Raw genomic sequence first — 19740 nt, 5'->3', positions numbered from 1 at the left:
CAGAGAAATATCCATTTGCATATCAGTCTTTATCACACCCACAAGGGCAGTCCAGCACTGCAATGTTAGGTAATTCTTCTCTGAACAAGAGTATCATCAGCACCCTCAGACTTCGTGCTGTACTGCCCTTGTGAGTACGACAAAGACTGATCTGCAAATGGATAGTTCTGTGAAGGGTGCAGTGAGCTAAACCGCGGTTGTAGACCCTCTGGAGTGGAAGAAATACCATAGAATGGGTATCTTACCCATGTTTCTTCTCAGCAGAGAAGCTACCACACTCCTTTTCAAATTTGTGAAACTTGGGGTTTCACCCTAAGTAACCAAGGTTAATCCAGATGTGGACTCTTTGCTCACTGTGCCTTAGAGGCTCTGCTTCACCTCACTGAGGAGGCCAAACAAGGCCGAAACATGTCTGGTTGCTGATGGTACATTTGTTCAGGGGAGAATTGCCTAGCATTTCATTGCTGGACTGCCCTTGTGGGTAGGTGTGAGGGATCTGAGGGCGGCCTCACTTCTTTCCCTAATATATCCTTGTCTTAGGTGGCCAGGGAAAGGCTGTCTATATTTGAATCCTGACCTTGGAGGGGGGGAGGTGGATATGTGAGGGAGGATCACCTGGGTGGAGGAGACGAAGTGGGGATGAGGCACACTCGGATGTGACACAGTAGCCCCCTTGTCCCTTTTATAAAGAGTCCAATATCCCCCAGCCCTTTTATAGGGCATTACCAATCTCTTCCCTATTTTTCCAGAAACTCTCCCAATACACACTAGTCTGTTACTGAGAAGAGGAAGAGACAACCCAGAGTCCTACATCCTTTGTTAACTCAGACATACATTAACACCACTGGTACGAGGAATGCGGAGTACTAAGATCGTTATGCAGGAAAGGAACATTTCCTGCACTTAATGGCCCATTCAGGTGAGGGAGACTTGTGTCCGAAGCGCCTAGGAGCTGCAGAGTCATTGTAGTGGAAACTGATTGTGGCGGGACCATTCGAAATGTCTCCGTTAGCAGAGCTGGTCTAGGTTGCATACCTCCTGGAGTCGGAGCGACCCCCTCTCTCCATAGAACCAAGGAGGCAGAGATCCTGGAAAAGAGGCGCCCGAGCTGGGAGCAGCGACAGCCACAGAGCCTGCTGATGCAGAGAGCAGAAACTGAAGACTGCGTAAGTGAGTCAAAGGAGCCTCTAATGACTCCGGGACGCTGTGGGGTGAACTGCGTGGTTTCTGCAGGTTGGAGTGCTTGCGAGTGTGAGCAAGGGACCGTTTAGGCAATATGAATGCTGGTCCAGTTTAGAAAGACTTTTGACAGAATAGCCTAAAGGCTGAGAAAAGTGAATACACATGTTTTTTGTGAATACAAAATGGTGAACCATATGAAATTGATGAGGCTAAGAACGGTCCAGGGAAACGGAAGTCTCTGAACTTGTGAAAACACATGTGAACAGGGTGCATATTCACAGCAGGAGAGTAAACTGGTTTATTCAATGTGATTGAATGGAATGAAAAGAAACCTTTTGTTTTGAATACTGAATCGAAAGAAAAGTGTGATTGAATACCAATTGGATTAGACGCAGTTGGGGAGATTCCCTGATACCAAGGAACTGTGTAAATTGAAGACAACTTGTATGGTCAAGTGCCATAGAAATATAAGGATCTGTGAATACTAATAGAATACGCTGTGGCAAAAGCTCTGAGAACCTTTGAAAGTATAACAAGTGAATTGTGGCAAAACAAGTATTGAGAAAGATCCAAGAGGATAAGCCCAGTACCACTGTGAAGCTGAAGCAGTTGAAGAGTAACTGAAGAAGAAGCAAGTAAGGTGTCTGTTGCATGACCTGTAATGGGTGGACTCAAGGTTCCCTCTAAGTAATGCGCATGTGCGCTTGCCCAGCTTCATTCTGGGTGCCCCTCAGCCGAGTTTTAGTAGCACACACATACCCTTCCAAACTTAAGGCACAATCCACAGCACACACATACCCTTCCAAACTTAAGGCACAATCCACAGCAGTCCCCTGACATTTGTTTTCTCTCTTATTGAACCTAAATTATATTAACTAGTTTTGCTATTCTGGGCTGGCCTATTTACATTACCCTACCATGTATTAGGGACCATAAAATCCTAAACTCTCTGAAAACCGAATACACCCTCGAGTTTGGAAGTGTGCCTCCATGAACGGAAGATCTAAGTAAGCTATACCTGCACGCATTACCCAAATAAGCTTCGCTCCCCACCCATGACCCCTATACTTGACTCTACCTCTTAGGCATTGTGATTCTAACTTCAGCACCAGGCCATTTTTTAGATATTACCAGATAACCTTGACTGTGCCTACCTTGGTTCTGCCAAGTCTTTCCAGACTTGTACTTACATATGCTTGTTTTATGTTTGCTTTAATATGAATAACATTCAAGCACCAGAATACTAAGTAACCCAAGTGTCAGCTCAAATATCGATGCTGACTGTAAATAAGCAGACTACTTGGGAAGGGAACCTCATCCCATGCTTCCTATTCTCTGTACAAATGTCACACAAGCACTACCCTTGACACAAAGCATTATAAAATAAAATGTTCATTTTCCCCTTAAGGTTTTAGAGTAGGTAAATGTCATACATTAGCATTGCTAACATTACCCTGTAAGTGTAGAGCAACAGTGCAATATCATTTGCTTAGTCCCCAACTGATGATGGGCATGGACTATAAGTGATTTCAATCCAGCACTCCAACTAAGTCGATGCCTAGTATGCCATGCCCAATGGAAACCCTTATTTATATATTTTTATGTCAAAAGTTTGTTTAATTCTGGATGATGTAGCCTTATATAACACCCCTCTTTGAATTCCCCCGGTCTCACTGAACCAAGAAATAGGTTTGTTTTGCTAATTAAAAGATTTATATGAAGAATTGAACAATATATAGATAACAATTTTATGAATAATATCTGAATATCACACTGAATATGAACAATGATCAGCAATGGGTAATATTACAATATCAACAATCTCTTTAATCACTTAGGAGTAGGAATAGGAAGAATAATCTAGCAGAGAATACTTTGCATGGGTTCAAGAGATTGCAATGATCGGAAGAAATGCAACACAGAAATAAAACCTGATATGACTTCAATCAAAAGACAATATGATATCTCTTTCCCCCTGTTACTACTCACTCCCCCCCTAATATGCAATATGAAGATATGGAATGAGGGCACACCGGTATCCGGAATAACAATCAACAATGCAGTTCAATCCCAATTCCCCCAGCAAGCTTGGAGAGAACAGGTATGATTTTTAAACTGGTCAATTGCTTTTAAATGTGGGTTAAATTGAATGGAAAAATGCTAAAAACGATTTTAATTCGCTAAATGGGATTCAGAACTAGTGAAAGTGGCTTGGGATAGGATCAGGTCAACACTAGCAATAATTACAGAATGATTAGCAGATGGAAAACGAAATTCAGAATTTGAAACTAAGAAATAGCTATTTTTACATGGGGTGAAATTGAGCCAAATTGCAAATTCGCTGCAACTTTTCTGCGTGCGGGAAACACCATTACGGAAAACTAGAAGGAATTGGAATGTTTTAGGTTTGTTTAAAAGCTGAGGATGTTAGCTTCAACATGACATTTAAATTTCGTTTCTAGGACGTACGGTTCAAAAGTTAGCGGTTTTTGTGAAGGTAGATTTTCAGAAACGGAGTCAAGATTCAAATTGAGATGGCCTTTAAAGATTAGGAACCAAGATGGACATACGCTAACGGGCTATGAAAGTGCAAGATACCCAAAGGGACAACCACCAGAACAGGGCGCCTTCCGCTTTGATTACTGTGCGCCAGGACACTTGACTTTCTTCAGAAAATATCAGCGGACAGATGATTAATGCTACAATTATCACAGACTATATAATGAGAAGAATTCAGGATGGACACAAGATTCTATAATGTAGTTTTGGATAGGTTAAAATGGATTGAATAGGATTACTTTAAACTAAGAGATGACTATGGATAGTTCTATACTAAATATTCCTATGGCTTTGGAATGGAATGGGCCTGTCAAAGATCTGGTCAAGGGTTTGGACTTCACTCGCCACCGGACAGGTCTCAGGCACTGGGTTCTGCTCACAGCAAGGCCCTCTGGTCTGCGCAGCCTCTTGGACTGGATCTGACGGGTTGGTCCTGGGTACAGCTTGCTCTATGGGTCTGGATCTTGGTTCTAGCACAAGGTTCTTAGCTAGAATAGCAAAACAGCTCAGCCAGGCTGTTGGATTTTGTGGTGCCCCTTGGAAGTTTAGGGGTTAAAATCAGGTTTGCAAGGTTTCTAAAGGCCTGCTCAAGAGGCTTCATCTTTTTGCATTAGGCCATTTACAACCTAGGGAAGTACCTCCCCTTTGCTTTTACTTAGAAAATCTATTTTTCCCAAAAAACATATTTCCCATATGCACAACTTGCTCATATTACATATACACATCACAGATTAATTAAGGCACGTCTCTGTTCAAGTCCCATGTTCCTACGAGTTTCGGTTCACAAATTAGTTTTTTTCCGCTTTTGGTTGGTTGCACATTTTCGGATCTGTACAATTTTTTACATATACATGCACATACAATCTGGTCATACTTCTGTCATTTTTCATGTTCCTAGCACAACTACAATAGCCACAATATTAAAACATTCTTGGTTCAGTATATCACACAGATTCCAGATTAGTTTTAAACTGTGAGCAAATTTTTCATTTTAATAATCTCTAAGTTTCATATTTTTGTCAGTTCGGTACAATATTTTAGAAGTATTTTTCTTAAACATATATTTAATCCAATGTCAAATCCACATTTTCCGTCTGGCCCGCCTCCAAAGCTTGGCAGAGTCAGACAGTCACATGGCTTGTCTTTCTGCCAGGGCAGTTTCTATTGACGCCCCAAATTAGCATTTCCATTCAGCTCAAGGGAGCCCTTTGTCTGCACTCAGCAACAGGCCAGGGTGCCCCTCCTAGTTACTTTTCACACCAGCCTGCCAGTTTCTTAGCAGAGCACAGGAGCACAGATTCCTTTGTTTAGGGAGGAGGTGTGGAATGTGTTTGAAGCCCAGTGTGGGAAACTTTAACTTTTAAATACAATGTCTGAAATTGTCTTGTCTTAAAATAGAACTTACATTTTTAACAAATACATCAATCAATTTCTTACTTCAAGCCTTTTTAGAATATAGTTTTGAATTGTGTCCACCTCTTAGGCTTCTGATAGCAAGTCTTTCTTTGGCATAGTTTGAGTTCAATGTAAAACTTTACAAATGACAAGTTTTAAATCGCCGGCTTCTGACAGAGGTGAGTAACGGTACTACACAATTTTTGAGAGATTTCTTCCAGCTTAACTATCTTCAAAACTGGACTTTGTTCAGATAATATATACTTCTGTGGACATTGTATTTATGCATATTCTCGAAGTAGAATGATGATCACCACCCACCAAGGAGGTTGGATCTTTTTAGGTGGTTTGTGAGCCATGATTTTTACAAATTTGACAGCCAGGGAAAAACGGATTTTTAAAGCAGCTGTTTCTTTTGCAATGATTTTGCTCTGTGGCCAGCGAAATGATGTGTTTTGGCAGTGGCCTCCTGGGTTTTCACTGACATAGGCAAAAGTGGATGGCGGCCTATTTTTCAGATTTTTACTTCGCACTTTCTGGTGATTTTTAGTGAGCAGCATGCTTTCCGGCGGCCATTCTGATGTTTCTGCTGCAAGCAAAGCACAGTAATGTTGCAGGGCCTGGACTAGTGGGTTGAAACATTCCACAAGTATGCCTGGCATTATTCGTATATGCTAATAGGGAAACAGATATTCAGACCGCTACAATGCTCTTCTCACTATCTGCATCCTTTCCAGTTTGGGCATAGATCTTAACAAATTATGTCGCTCTGCTACACAAACGGTTTCACTGAACACTTGTATAATCCTTCCCAAAAATATTAGGGTGGGGTACGTTGCAAAGTCTTAAATGCACTGTAAAATTATTCTGTACATGCAGGTTCATGGCAATTTCTTAAACTGCTATTAGTTTCATGTTGAGGCTTTAAATATCGTTTGTTTGCAGTGTATTGTGGTATGCAAATCTACCAGTTAATGTTCTACTGCTACAATCCTTCACTTTTTACAGCACCCTGCCAACTAGTATTGGAGGCTAGCACAGGAGCCAGGGTGGGGGACGAGGGGGAGGACACAGGAAAACACTCCTTGAGGGTGTAGAACAAATCAGCAACTTTCAACAATCAAGTCAAGCATACTCTACAGTGAAGTAAATGTTATTTATTTGCTAAAGCATATAACACCCCAGTAACGGGAATTTGCCCATTCTTTTCCTTGCCTTTCTCCGCTGCTGAGGGCTTTTTAATGTATGTTCTAATGTTCTAGCCTCCGGCATCTCTGTGCATCTTGCTTAACTGATAACAGGAATTGCAGAACGGAGGTCCCTGCTACTAACTTAAAAAGCAAATCTATTTGATAATCTTGCATCCCTTCCCCATTCCTCCATACTGCATGGGTGTCCCTTTCAAGGGACGGGAGACCACCCCTTTTCACCAGAACAAACCTTCGGCCCTGTGAGCATGCGCTGCCCTGACTCTGCCCTCCGGCGCCACACCTCAGTCCCCTTTTCTGCGTCGTCAAGAACAGGCCGAATTCACCAGCGCTTCGGAGTTTGGGTTCGGCTATGTAATTCCACACGTGGATACTACTTCTCTTCTGTCTTTCTTGTCTTTTTATCATTCAGGTACTCGTTCCTCAGGCGCCATTCTCCTCCCCGTCGCATCTTGACTTCTGCTGGGTTCAGCAGGTGTCCATCCTGCGACGGGCTCTTCCCGACGTAAAGACCCCCATACCCACGTCTGGCGAGCGTTTGCCGCGTGCAACATGCTCTCCTCGAGATCAAGAACAGACTAGCCAGGTGGAAGGAGCTCTTCCAGAGATCGCCTCCAAAGGACCTAACTGACTTCGTCTAGCATCGATCCAGGCCCAAGGTAGGGCAGCTATTTTCCAGTGCACCCTGCAAGGGAGACCGCCAGGTCCTTGTACCAGCACAAGTACCGAGGGTACATCAGCTAACGGCCGCCAGCCTGAGGGGGTCAGTAGATCCTCCCGGTGACAGTTCTGGGGGACCGGAAGGTTCATTTACCGGGTCTTCACCCGAGGGGCTACGCCCTAGTACCGGCAACATGTCCAATGGGGCACCTATAGGCACTTCTACCAGCAGATCCGATGAGGGCGAAATGCCTACCAGTCCTCGGCCTGAGGAACAGGGTAGGCCCCATGATCCACACTCAAGAGGCCTGGAGGGGGCATGGCCCAGTGAGTCGAGCAACACGATGCAGGCACGTGGAAGGCAGCTCGACAAAATGGCTGCTTTGCCAGAAAAATCAGACAACCGGCCGACGCCGCTCCAGGGAAGGCAGCAGGTGGAGGATCGTGTGTCAAGGTGGGACTGGTGCCAACTAGTTATGTGGCCTACAGCTTACCCTTCTTTCGCGCAAGGCAGGTTCCCGCTGCGTCCATATGGGCAGGGCACGCAACTGCTCCAGCAGCCCCTCGCTACCCTGTCAATGACGCCTACCACCAATCTTGTCTGTGAGGACCGGTTCTTTGAACGGTTCCTCGGGCTCATGAAATATCCTCAGATGGGGGACATCCTCAGGGATGCAATCAGGGACATGCTCCCGCCAATGGCTCTGGTCCCTTAGGCTCCGGTGCAGACATCCCCGGCCCCTGTTCAGCCTCATGTCCAGGCGGTTCAGCAACAGCCTCTGCACCATCCCCCAGCTCCCCTCCTCCGGTCCCTGACCAACAGGCGAACACAGGAGGAGGGCGACCCCAACGCACCATTTTTGGCCAAAGCCTTCCACAAACGTTTGGCAGGCCTGGCAGAGTACCTGGGCCTTCCTCAAACCGAGGTCAAGCAACCAGCAGAAGGGGTCCTTGCAGAAGTCCTCACGCTACGTCCTGTGACTAGAACAGGGATCCCGATGCAGAAGGACATAGTTGCCTTGGCCAAGAAGGGTTGGCTCAAGCCCCACTCAGTCCAGCCACTGAACAAACGCCTGGACGCCAAGGACAGGCAGCTGGCGGGGGGGGGGGATACACTCTTGCTATCAGCCCATCCTCAGCCACACTACTGTGTTCGCTGCAACAGCACTATACACCAAGCCTCAGTCGTCCTCAGCCTCCACCTCTTCAGTGCTGCTAGGCAAGGAGGCGAAGATCTTGGAGGAGTACGGGAAGAAGCTGTATTCAAACACGTCCTTGCACCTTCGTCAAGCCAACGCAGAAGCCATGCTGGCAGCCGTTAACCAGGAGCTGTGGTGGGAAATTGCGGATATCCTCCCAGAGCTTCCGGCGCAAAGCCAATCACGATTCAAGGTGGGATTGGCAGAGGCCAACATGATGGTGCAGGACATCATGGAGTGCACTGCGGGCCACATTGGCACCTCTGTCCTGGCCATCTGCATTGCCACGGACATGAGAAGAACGGCCTGGCTCCATGCTACGAAATTCAACCCGGATGTCCAGGATCGCATCTCAGATCTTCCGTTTCAAGGGGGTAACCTCTTCCACTCCACAACAGAGGAGGAGCTGGATAAAAAGAAAAACATCTCGCAAACGGCCAAGTCTTTATCCATCTTGACAAAGACCATGCCCAAAAAACACCCAGTCGCAGCAGCGCCCGGGCAAAGGGCATACATACAGATGGTTCTGCGGCTTCCAAGAGTGGAGGTCCAGGCAGCCTGACAGTTCGTCAACTTCACATCGGTGCAACACCAAAAACGGGTGGGGGGTAGAGGAGAGCTTTTTCCAGCCCCCCTCTTCCGCAACAGCTTCAGAGGGAAAGAGAAGGCATGACACGCCCCTCCAGGTCCAGGTGTCTCCAGTGGGGGGCAGGCTTGCTCTCCATGCACAATCTGGTGCCAGAATTCTTCGGACCGCAGATCCTCTCTGTAGTTTCCACTGGATACCACCTCCCTATCCCAGCCTCTCCTCCCTCCTCCCCCACAGGTTGGGACAAACTCTTTTGGTGGATATCCAGTCACTCGTCCAGAGCCAGGCAGTGGAGGAAGCCCCATTCTCCCAGCAAGGCTTGGGCTTCTACTCCAGGATTTTTGCCATTAAGAAAAAGAACCAGGCAGGCCTGAGTGTTGTGCTGGACCTTTCCACCCTCAACCTACCTCTACAAAAATTCAAGATGGGTACGCCAGCTTTGCTAGCGGAGACATTGTGCAAGGGAGACTTGATGTGCTCCCTGGATCTGAAAAACGCATACCTACACGTCCCGATCTGGCAGCCTCATCGTTCTCTACTATGATTCAGGATCATGGGCTGTCATTTCCAATACAAGGTGTTTAATTTGAGCCTTAACTCTGACCACAGGGTCTTTACCAGGCTGATGAACACTGTGGCGGCCCTCTTCAGGTCTCGGGGCTGCCACATCTACCCGTACCTCGACGACTGGCTCGTCAGGGCAGCATCTCCCGAAGCAGTGCATCATACTTTCAAGGCTCTTATGAACACGCTGCACGATCTGGGTTTTTCACTCAACTTCGAGAAGTCTCAGCTGCAGGCCACGCAGAGACTGACCACCTTGGTTCTCATTTGGGACATGTGCTGAAAGACAGATTTTCCCTCGGAGGACAAGGGCCACTGCGCACTTCCTCAGCAGAGATGTGACCTCGGCCTGGTGGTACCACCACCACCACCTACTGGGTCTCATGGCAGCAGTCCTCTTGGCCGTCCCCCACACGAGACTCCAGATGAGGCTACAGCTGCACTTTGCAGCCTCTTGGAACCAGAAGCGTGGCTCTCAGGCAGAGATGATAAACGTTCCTCCATCACTTCACCCGGACCTCACATGGTGGTCCAGGGATTGCAGCCTTCGCTGGGCAAGCCTTTCTGGCAACCCCCCCGCAGGTCACCATCACCACGGACTCCTCTCCCGAGGGTTGGGGGGCCACTCTGGATAACCACTTTGCCCATGGCACCTGGCCTCGGCAGGAGCAGGAGTTCCACATCAATTGGCTGGAACTGAAGGCTATCTGGTTGGCGCTCAAAGCCTTCCTTCCGGTTATCGAGGGCAAGGTAGTCCTCATTCAGACAGGCAACTCGACCAGCATGTTCTATGTCAACAAGCAGGGAAGTACCAGATCCTCCCCTGTGCAGGCTCGCAGTCGCATTGTGGGAATGGACGCTGGAGAACATCTACCTCAGGGCTGTCCACCTGCCAGGGGAATCCAACCTGGAGGCAGACAGGCTCAGCAGATTAGAGGTGGACAACTACGAGTGGCAGTTTAATGACCTAGTACTGCAGGAAATCTCCTACAATTGGGGACACCCCCAGGTGGACCTCTTTGCCTCACGGGACAACAAAATGCCAACTGTACGCCTCCTGGCTGGGTTGGGCCCCGGCTCCCTGGGTAATGCATTCCAGATTCAATGGGACGGAATGACAGCATATGCCTTACTGCCTACACCACTGATACACTGGGTGATATGCAAGATCAAGGAATGTCGCCACCTCAGCATCATTCTAATAGCACTGTTGTGGTCGGCCAGGCCATGGTTCTGGGAGCTGCACAGCCTCTCGGAGAGGCCGCACATGCACCTACCCAACGGGTCCAGCACATCTGGCGCAGCGGGGGATAGGGTCATCCACCCCGCGCCACAGAAAGTAGCCCTCCATAGCGTGACTCCTGAACAGGCAACGCTAGGTCACCTCAGCCTCTCCCAGGCTAATCTAGAGATCATACAGGGCACCAGGAGCAAGGCTGCCTGGGCCCAGTATAAGCGCAAGTGGACCAGGTTCTGCCACTGGGCAGACTAAGGGTATCAACCCCCTTGCATGTACCTTGGACGACGTGCTCTCCTTCTCGGCGCACCTCCCACACTCTGGCATGCAGGTGGACACTTGCTGCACTTACTTGGCAGCCATTGGGGCTTACAGAAACTCGGAGGAGAAAATCTTTTCCTCTTCCAACCCGATTGTCAGGAAACATTTGACGGGACTCTCCAGGCTCTACCCGCCCATCAAGAGGCCTCACCCTGTGTGGGAACTCAACATTGTTCTAGGTGCCCTGGCACACAAACCATTTGAACCAGTGGTGCGCGAGAACATCAGACTGGTCACTATTAAGACAGCCTTGCTAGTCGGCCTCCCCTCAGCTCTCAGAATCGCCAAAATCCAGGCGCTGGTCACATCAGAGCCATATACTACACTTCACAGGGACAAAGTAGTCCTGAGGACACACCCAGCATTCTTGCCCAAGGTGCTTCCGCATTCCATCTGAACGAAGAAATAGTGCTACCTATATTTTTTGCCGAACCCAAAGACTAGGCACAAAGTTCTGCACTGCCTTGATGTCAGGCGTGCCCTGAAATTCTACTTGGACAGGACGAAAGGCTTCCACAAGTCAGACACACTTTTTGTCACCTTTGGTGGATGAAGACCAGGGTATTGGGCCTCTATGGCCTCCATAGCCTGTTGGACGGTCTCGGCCATCACAGAAGCTTACGAGGGACAGCATAAACCACTGCCGGCCAACATGCACGCCCATGCGGCCAGAGCCAAGGCAACTGCATCGCTTACCAGCGACATGTCCCCTGGCAAGTCATAAGCGGGGTTTCTCCAGCATGGGGTCTGGCATGGATTCACATGCTCATGAATATTCCCCGTCGTCAGGCTGGGAATCCTCGGTAAAGAAAAAACCAGTATCAGTTTCGTTTCTGATCTGTCTTTCGTAGTAATAACCAATCACTGGTCTCTGCGTCATACTGACCACAGCCAATGACTGCCCTCTACCTAAGCACCGCCTCTGGCAGCCATCTTCAGATTTTTACCGCACAATCATGTGTTGGGATCCTCGTGCTATTGCTCTCGAGCGTTAGTGCTATTTTTTCGCGCTTTTTACAAAAACTTCGATTCTTTCGGTCAAAAGAGCCTCAAGCTCCACCGATCCTACATCCGATCAACGGGGACCCGTGTCGGATTCATCTGTGCCCCTCAAGGGTGAAGATTTCGTCGAGCTACACTTCGGAGGACTCCAGAAGCTTCTCAGGCCCTGTCTCGGAGATGGCCCAGGAGAAGGGAAGCTCGACGCCCGGAAAGCTGTTCAGGGTCTGCCCTGGATGCCAGCTGCAGAACGTCTTCAAGGAGGACGAACACTCTTTCTGCCTTTACTGCCTTCATGAGGACAAGACGCACGTGGAGAAGGACTGTGCGTTTTGCGGCAACATGTCGGAACGGACCATGAAGGACCGCCATCAACGTCTCGCCAACTGGCTGGAGGGTAAGAGCCCTTCTGGCGAGAAGAAGAAGAAATCCGAGCGGTCTTCTAAGACCTTTGAGGGCGCCCCGGCGACGGGGGCCCAACATAAGGCCAAGCACCGCGAGTCCGCTGGCACCGGGAGCGCCGAACGGTCGGGCTCTGCGGGCGCCAGGCAGGGCGCACCCTCCCCGGCACCATCAACCACGAGCCAACGCTCTGGGTCGGGTAAGAGGAAGGCCGAGCACCCGGCGAAGCTCCTGGAGAGGCCCCGGTCGAGCTCTAAGGCAGAGGAGGAGCGTGGCAGTGCCCCCTCCCTCAAGGATAAGGCGGTGAGCGCACCTAAGGTGGTGAAGGCCTTGATCCATCCGACCAAGCCCTCTATCGAAACGGTCGCGGCGGCCCTGGCTCAGCCTGTGGTGGCTGCACCAGTGGTGGCGGCCTCAGGGCCCAGAATCTCCCTGCCTCCTCGGAGGGAGTCTTCCTTTGTGCCCATCGATAGGACCCCCGTGAAACCCTCCGTGGGGAAGAAGGGGGGGCAGGGCGTCGTCGTAGAGTCGGCCTCAACCTCAGAAGAGGAACTAATCGAGGTCTTAAGCCACGGCCTAGGCGTGGAAGAAGGCCAGCCCGTCGGAATGGACCCCGACGCAGGTGACGACGACATCGTCGAGGATACCGACGGGGCCCCTGCTCGCCCGTCGGATTCCCCTCTGCCAGCGCCGCAAGACAACTCGGCGGCCATTTTGTTGGCCATACAGTCCTTATGCTCCGAGATAAGGACGAGGCTACCGTTACCGACGGAGGAACCTCTCCCGTCGGGGGATCCAGAACCGGGACCTTCTGGTGTTCACCCTACCAAGAAAAGAAGGATCCATCCACCACCTCCTTTTCAACCGTCGCGCCCCTTCCAGCCCTCCTCCCCGTCCACCCGAGGGGATGATACGGGGACTGACACGGCAGCGACGGGTACGGACGACGAGGCATACGATGAGGATTTTCCGTCGTCGCCTCCCACCAGGGCCTCTCCGCCCGACGAGATCGGATCTTTCCACTCCATGATCTCCAGGGCTTCCGAGCTTTTCCAACTCTGCCCTGAGGAGAAGAAAAAGGAAGGCTTCCTTTATCAGCGGCGCGAGGCCAAGAGGAAGACGGTCCTCGCAGTGCCTCTGTTGGACGACATTTGGGATGAGGGCCTTTCCCTCCTCAAGAACCCTTCCACGACGCCAGCTAGAAGAGACCGGTACGAGAAAAAGTACCGGGTCCCGGACACGGCCCCCCTATGCCTCCGGGCGCAGCCTACCCCGGACTCCGTCGTCTCCGCGGCAGCCAGGAAGAAAGCGGGGGGGGGGTGCGGCCTCCACATCGACTTCCCCGCCGGACGGCGAGGGAAAGAAATTGGATACTATGGGGCGTAGAGTCATCTCGTCGGCAGCGACGACGATTAAAGCGGCCAACGCCTTGGCTATCGTGGCCCGCTACGACAGGGAGCTCTGGTACAAGATGGCTCCTCTGCTGGATTTTCTGCCGGACGACAAGAGGGCGGAGGCCCTTGAGATCCTGCAGGAAGGTGAGGTGGCCTCGGACCACGCCATCACCGTGGCGACGGACATCGCCGACACTGGATTCCGCCAGCTGGGCAACGGTGTTTGCCTTCGACGTCGTGGATGGCTCAAAGCTACGGACTTCCGGCAGGACGTCCAGACCAGAGTCCTGGACATGCCCTTCGACGGGAACAACCTGTTTGGGAAGACAGTGGACGATTCCCTTCAGGCCATCAAGGCGGATACTGAGACGGCCCGGGCCCTTGGAGTCCTGCAACGACGGACGCCCTTTCGGAGCGGCGGAGGCAAGGGCGCCTCCAAAGGTTCCGGCGGCGGTTTCGCTTCCTACCGTCAAGCGGCCCGCTCGTCGTCGCAAGAGGCCTACAGAGGACGAGGCAAGTCTAGCGGACCCCGCCGTCGTCGCCAAGGAGGTCAAGGCGGCAAGGCCGCGTCCAAGCAGGATTGAACCGGCCTTGGGGTCGGGCCCCCACCGAAGCACCCCGGTGGGAGGCCGGCTGGCGGGCTTCGTCAGCGTGTGGGAGTCCATCTCCACCGACCGTTGGGTGCTGGACGCCCTGGCCCGGGGCCACGCGCTCGAGTTTCAAAGAAGGTGCCCGCGCGTCCCCCCCGTGGCCAGGAAAGAACTTCACGTCCCTCAACTTCTCCTGGAGGTAAAGGCGATGCTCAGAAAGGGCGCCATCGAACTCGTCCCAAAGAGGCTTCGGGGCTCCGGAGTCTACTCGAGATACTTCCTCGTGAAGAAGAAGAGGGGAGGATGGCGCCCCATCCTGGACCTGCGACGTCTGAACAAGTTCAAAGCCCTTCCCTTCGGACTACGGTCGGCACCCAGGGTATTCACCAAGTGCCTTGCACCGGTGGCGGCGCAGCTGCACCGCGAGGGGATCCACGTCTACCCCTACCTGGACGACTGGCTCATCCGCGCCAAGACGAGGGAGCTCGCCGTGGTCCACACGGCAAGGACCGTCCAACTCCTCACGGACCTGGGATTCTCCGTGAACTACGCCAAATCCCACCTGGTGCCCGCGCAAGTCGCACTGTTTCTGGGAGCGGGGCTCGACACAGTGTCCCTTCTGGCCTCCCCGTCGGAGGAGAGGACCAGGACCTTCTTGGGCAAGGTGCGACGGATGTTGGTGGCCGACGCGGCCAAAGTGAGGTCCATCAAGTCCCTCCTCGGGATGATGTCTTCCTGCATCTACCTCATTCCCATGTGCAGGCTCCGGATGCGCCCGTTGCAAGAATTCCTGGATGCGCGCTGGATCCAGACGACGGGCAGCTTCGAGGAAAGGATCAAGCTCGACGAGAGTTTCCGACGAGCGATACGGTGGTGGGGCACCCGCGCGCATCTGACGGCGGGCATGGACTTCCAGACCCCAGCCCACCAGGAGACTGTGACCACGGATGCCTCCCTGGAAGGGTGGGGAGCGCACACCGAAAATCTGCACGCAAGGGGACTCTGGCTCCCGACGGAGAAGTCCCTACATATCAACGTCCTGGAGCTCCGTGCAGTGTTTTGGGCCCTCAGGTCCTTCCTTCCGTCCCTCAAGGGCAAGGTGGTGAGGATCTTCACCGACAACACCACCACCATGTTTTACATCAGGAAACAGGGCGGAACCAGGTCCCCAGCGCTGTCCAAGGAGGCGCAGGACCTGTGGCATTGGGCCGTCGCCCAAGGGATTTTTCTGGTGCCGTTTCATCTGGCAGGAATAAGAAACACCATCGCCGACTCACTCAGCAGGGAGCTGCGCTCGTGCCACGAGTGGGAACTACGGCAGGATCTGGTGGATCGCCTCTTCCGACGGTGGGGCACACCCCAGATCGACCTGTTCGCGACGGCGACGAACGCCAAGTGCCGGAGGTTCGCCAGCAGGTTTCCCCAGACGAGGAGCATGGGCGATGCTTTCTCGTTCCCCTGGGAGGGCCTGTTCCTCTACGCGTTCCCTCCCTTGCCTCTGCTAATCCGGCTCGTCAACCAGCTCAAGAGGTCACGGTGCAGGATGATCCTCGTCGCACCTGCGTGGCCGAGGCAGATATGGTTCCCGGACCTTCTGGACTTGTCAGCGTCCCCGCCGATCAAGCTGCCGGCGGAGGCGGATCTACTCTCCAGGGAAGGAGGCGCCATCCTCCACCACGACCCGAAGTCGCTGAACTTGCAGGCCTGGCTCCTGCAGCACTAGAGTTTGGAGGATACGACATACCGGCCGATTGCAGAGAGGTTCTTGCAAAGGCCAGGGCGTCCTCGACTCTTAAATGTTATGGACACAAATGGAAGAGGTTCTCTGTCTGGTGCCACGCACAGAAGATTAACCCTCTACGGATTACGGCTCCCCAAGTACTGCCGTACCTGCTGACGCTGGCCAAAGCTGGTCTGGCACATGCGTCCATCAAGATTCATCTTGCTGCGATCTCCCGATACACCAGAACCACGGGCCGGACGTCCTTGTGGTCTCATCGTCTGGTGAAAGAGTTCATGAAGGGACTGTTCAGATCGTTCCCGCCGGTGAAGGCTCCGGCCCCGGCGTGGGAGCTCAACGTGGTGCTGACCAAGCTCATGGGACCTCCGTTCGAGCCTCTGCACTCGGCCCCGTTGAAGTTTCTATCGTGGAAAACAGCTTTTCTTGTGGCCATCACCTCCGCACGACGAGTGGGAGAGATCCAGGCCCTTTCCTGCAAGGCCCCGTACTTGACTTTCCACGACACGAGGGTAGTGCTCAGGACGCACCCCTCCTTCATGCCCAAGGTACCGTCGGACTTCCATCTCAACGAACCCTTGGTGTTACCTGTGTTCTTCCCGTCGCCTTCGTCGCCGGCTGAGAGGACTTTGCACTCGCTGGATGTAGCTAGAGCGCTGAAGTTCTACGTGGACCGCACGAAGGGTTTTCGGAAGACGTCACAACTCTTTGTGAACTTTGGACCTGTCAATCAGGGGAAGGCTCTCTCGAAGGCTTCCATCTCCAGATGGCTCTCCGGCTGTATCATGTGCTGTCACCGGTTGGCAAACCGACCGCTGCCTGGCCGTCCGAGCCCATTCCACCAGAGCGATCGCAGCTACCACGGCGTTCCTATCTGGTGTGCCCCTGCTGGACATATGCAGGGCTGCTACGTGGAGGTCGACGCACACCTTCACGAAATTCTACTGCGTCGACCGGGATTCCAGGGAGGAGTCCAGGGTCGGCCAAGCAGTGCTGCGCAACCTGTTCGCCTGAGGTGAGCCTGGTGAGGAGGTAAGATGCTTAATGTTGAGTTGATGTGATGCTTAATGTTGAGCCTTTGCCACCTCCCGTGGTTGTGCATGTGTGTACTGCTATGTATTCTTTATTCATGAGCATGTGAATCCATGCCAGACCCCATGCTGGAGAAGGAACAAGTTACTTACCTGTAACTGTTGTTCTCCAGCATGGGTCTGGCATGGATTCACATGCGAACCCTCCCGCCTACCCCTCTGCGGCTCTTCACTTGGTCATACTGCCACTTCACGTGCTTCCAAATCTGAAGATGGCTGCCAGAGGCGGTGCTTAGGTAGAGGGCAGTCATTGGCTGTGGTCAGTATGACGCAGAGACCAGTGATTGGTTATTACTACGAAAGACAGATCAGAAACGAAACTGATACTGGTTTTTTCTTTACCGAGGATTCCCAGCCTGACGACGGGGAATATTCATGAGCATGTGAATCCATGCCAGACCCATGCTGGAGAACAACAGTTACAGGTAAGTAACTTGTTCCTTCCCCATGAGTCTCCCCTTCGGCTTTCTGCAAGCACTACTGTTTGGATGCCGGTTCTCGATCAGACGCGGCTTTCGACCACACGGTTCTTAGAAACCTGTTTGCTTAAGGAGGGTCTCTTCTCCACCCTAGGGCTATATTCAGTTATCGCTCATGCAGTCTGGAGGAAAGGGGACGGGACGTAAGAGTAATTGTAAATTACTCACCTCAGTGACTAACATACTTGCCCCTTTAATCCATATGTCCCAGCGCGCCCCCCTTTATAAAACTGGTGTCATTAGGCAATGTTAATCAATTGTCGACGCGTCTATGGGGACTGAGGTGTGGCACCGGAGGGCAGAGTCAGGGCAGCGCATGTTCCCAGGGCCGCACCCCTGCGTGCCTCTAAAGTTAAAGGGGGAACGCTTTTTTTCTGGGTGAAAAAGGTTTGTCTCCCGTCCCTTGGATGGGACGCCCAAGCAGTATGGAGGAAAGGGGACTAAGGTAGTCACTACGGTGAGTAACTTGTACTTTTTCATTCGACGTCTCCATAAGCAACGTCTGGAAGGTTCTTGTTGAATTTTGTCTATGCTGTGCTGAGGAAGTGTTGGTAAAACTATAGGCTGCATTATGTACCGTCATTTCACTTCCTACGTCGGGGTTACATCAGGGCACTGGTAAGATTTTACTCACTTCTTGAAATCAAATGATTTTTAAGGAAGTAAACAAGTAATTGGCTTTGCCATTATGGATACTTTATGCTTATTCAAATATGTTCTTTCACCTCACAATTCTGCTTGAGATTGGGCAGTAATATTAGAGATCTTTCCTAGGCCACTGTTCTTTTGGTCACTGATTCTAAAATATCAGTGCACCTTTGTGGGTAGTGTGAGAAACTCATGGTGACACAAGTAAGACGGGCACAACTGATCACAGTTCAAGGGTGTTTATTGAACAATGAAAAAATGGTGTATAAGTTGTAGAAACGCCTAGTCTAAACCTATGATATATTTTATTTAAGGTGTATCTAAGATGAAGACAGGTGTCGACCATCAAATGGAAAAGGCAGTCCTTGTGGCGTTGTCAAAATAAAAGGGCCTAGACTAAGAACCCATTGCCAAACCTTGCAACTATTACAGAAAAGGGTTTCGGATAGTTCCCAAGAAAAGTAGGTAGTGTTCTCAAATAATAAGTCAGGATGCAGTGGTTTTGGTCTCGCTTTCCCACGTTTTAGCACGGGGTAGGATGGGAGCTGGTGGAGCACAGTACAGCCTTGGGACAGCTGTTCCCAGGCCGACTGTCTCTACCTTCTTTAGCACAAAACAAACTTTGGGTGATGGCTTAACTCTTCAGATCTCTCTCGACTGCCAGCCCTTCGGTGACTGCTTCACCCCGGGATCTCCCTCGCCCGGACTCAGACTCTTCTTAATCTCTTAATGTCTTTGTTAAACAGTTCATTCCTTCCGCATCCCTCCTCTGGGTTCATATTGCTTTTTCACAACTTTCCACTTTGAGGGGACAACGTTTCACCCTTCTATCCCACTTTGCCAGGCTCCTCTCTATTCTTAGCCTTCCTTCACTGGATTTACTATTGTTCTCGAGCAGGGTGATAGTGACTCACCCCTCAATCCCCCTCTTCTGGGCTGACCCTGTTTCACTTTCATTGTTCTCTTTACTTAAATACAGTTCATAAATTTCAGGATTCACTTCCCTTGCTTTCACGCCAATTCACGAATCAGTCTTTCGAATGTACGGGGCTTTCGCTCGACCCTCACATTTGACCACTTTGCATTCCTTTGGTGGCCTTTCTATGGCCTTCTGGTTTCTGTAGTTTCTCAATATGGGGCTCAGAGTCCCTCAAATTAGCACCCACGTGGTGCCGCTTAACCTCTCCAACTCGCCTCCCCCTTTTATTTTCAACAGTTTAAAAAAAAAGTTTGTTAGCCTTTGTTCAAAACTTTCCACTTTGCGAGTCTCACTCAACACAGCCCAGCACTTATCGATTCTCCGCTCGACTCACTGGCTGTGATGAGCTGTTTGGCTTTTGGCTTCTTTGGAGTCAAGGCCGATACCACGGTTGCAGGATTCTCCTCTTCTCTGCCTTATCATAGGCTGGCCCAGTGCACCGTTGACATCTGCAGCAGGACTCTTGCTCTATTGTATGCGGTTTTAGGTTCCTCTCCATTAACGTT

The 19740-nt window shown here is 51.2% G+C and overlaps 1 protein-coding gene across 2 annotated transcripts in view; it reads left to right on the top strand.

Moving 5' to 3' along the window:
• Nucleotides 1-19740, top strand: part of TLN1 (talin 1) — a 1223782-nt gene that overhangs the window by 363037 nt on the left and 841005 nt on the right. The gene's annotated exons all lie outside the window — the stretch shown is intronic.

The sequence above is a fragment of the Ambystoma mexicanum genome, chromosome 6p (genome assembly GCF_040938575.1).
Source record: "Ambystoma mexicanum isolate Mex_15411 chromosome 6p, UKY_AmexF1_1, whole genome shotgun sequence".
NCBI classification, from domain to species: domain Eukaryota; kingdom Metazoa; phylum Chordata; class Amphibia; order Caudata; family Ambystomatidae; genus Ambystoma; species Ambystoma mexicanum.
The sequence above is the reverse complement of the archived record's forward strand: the minus strand, read 5'-3'. Positions and strand labels throughout refer to the sequence as shown.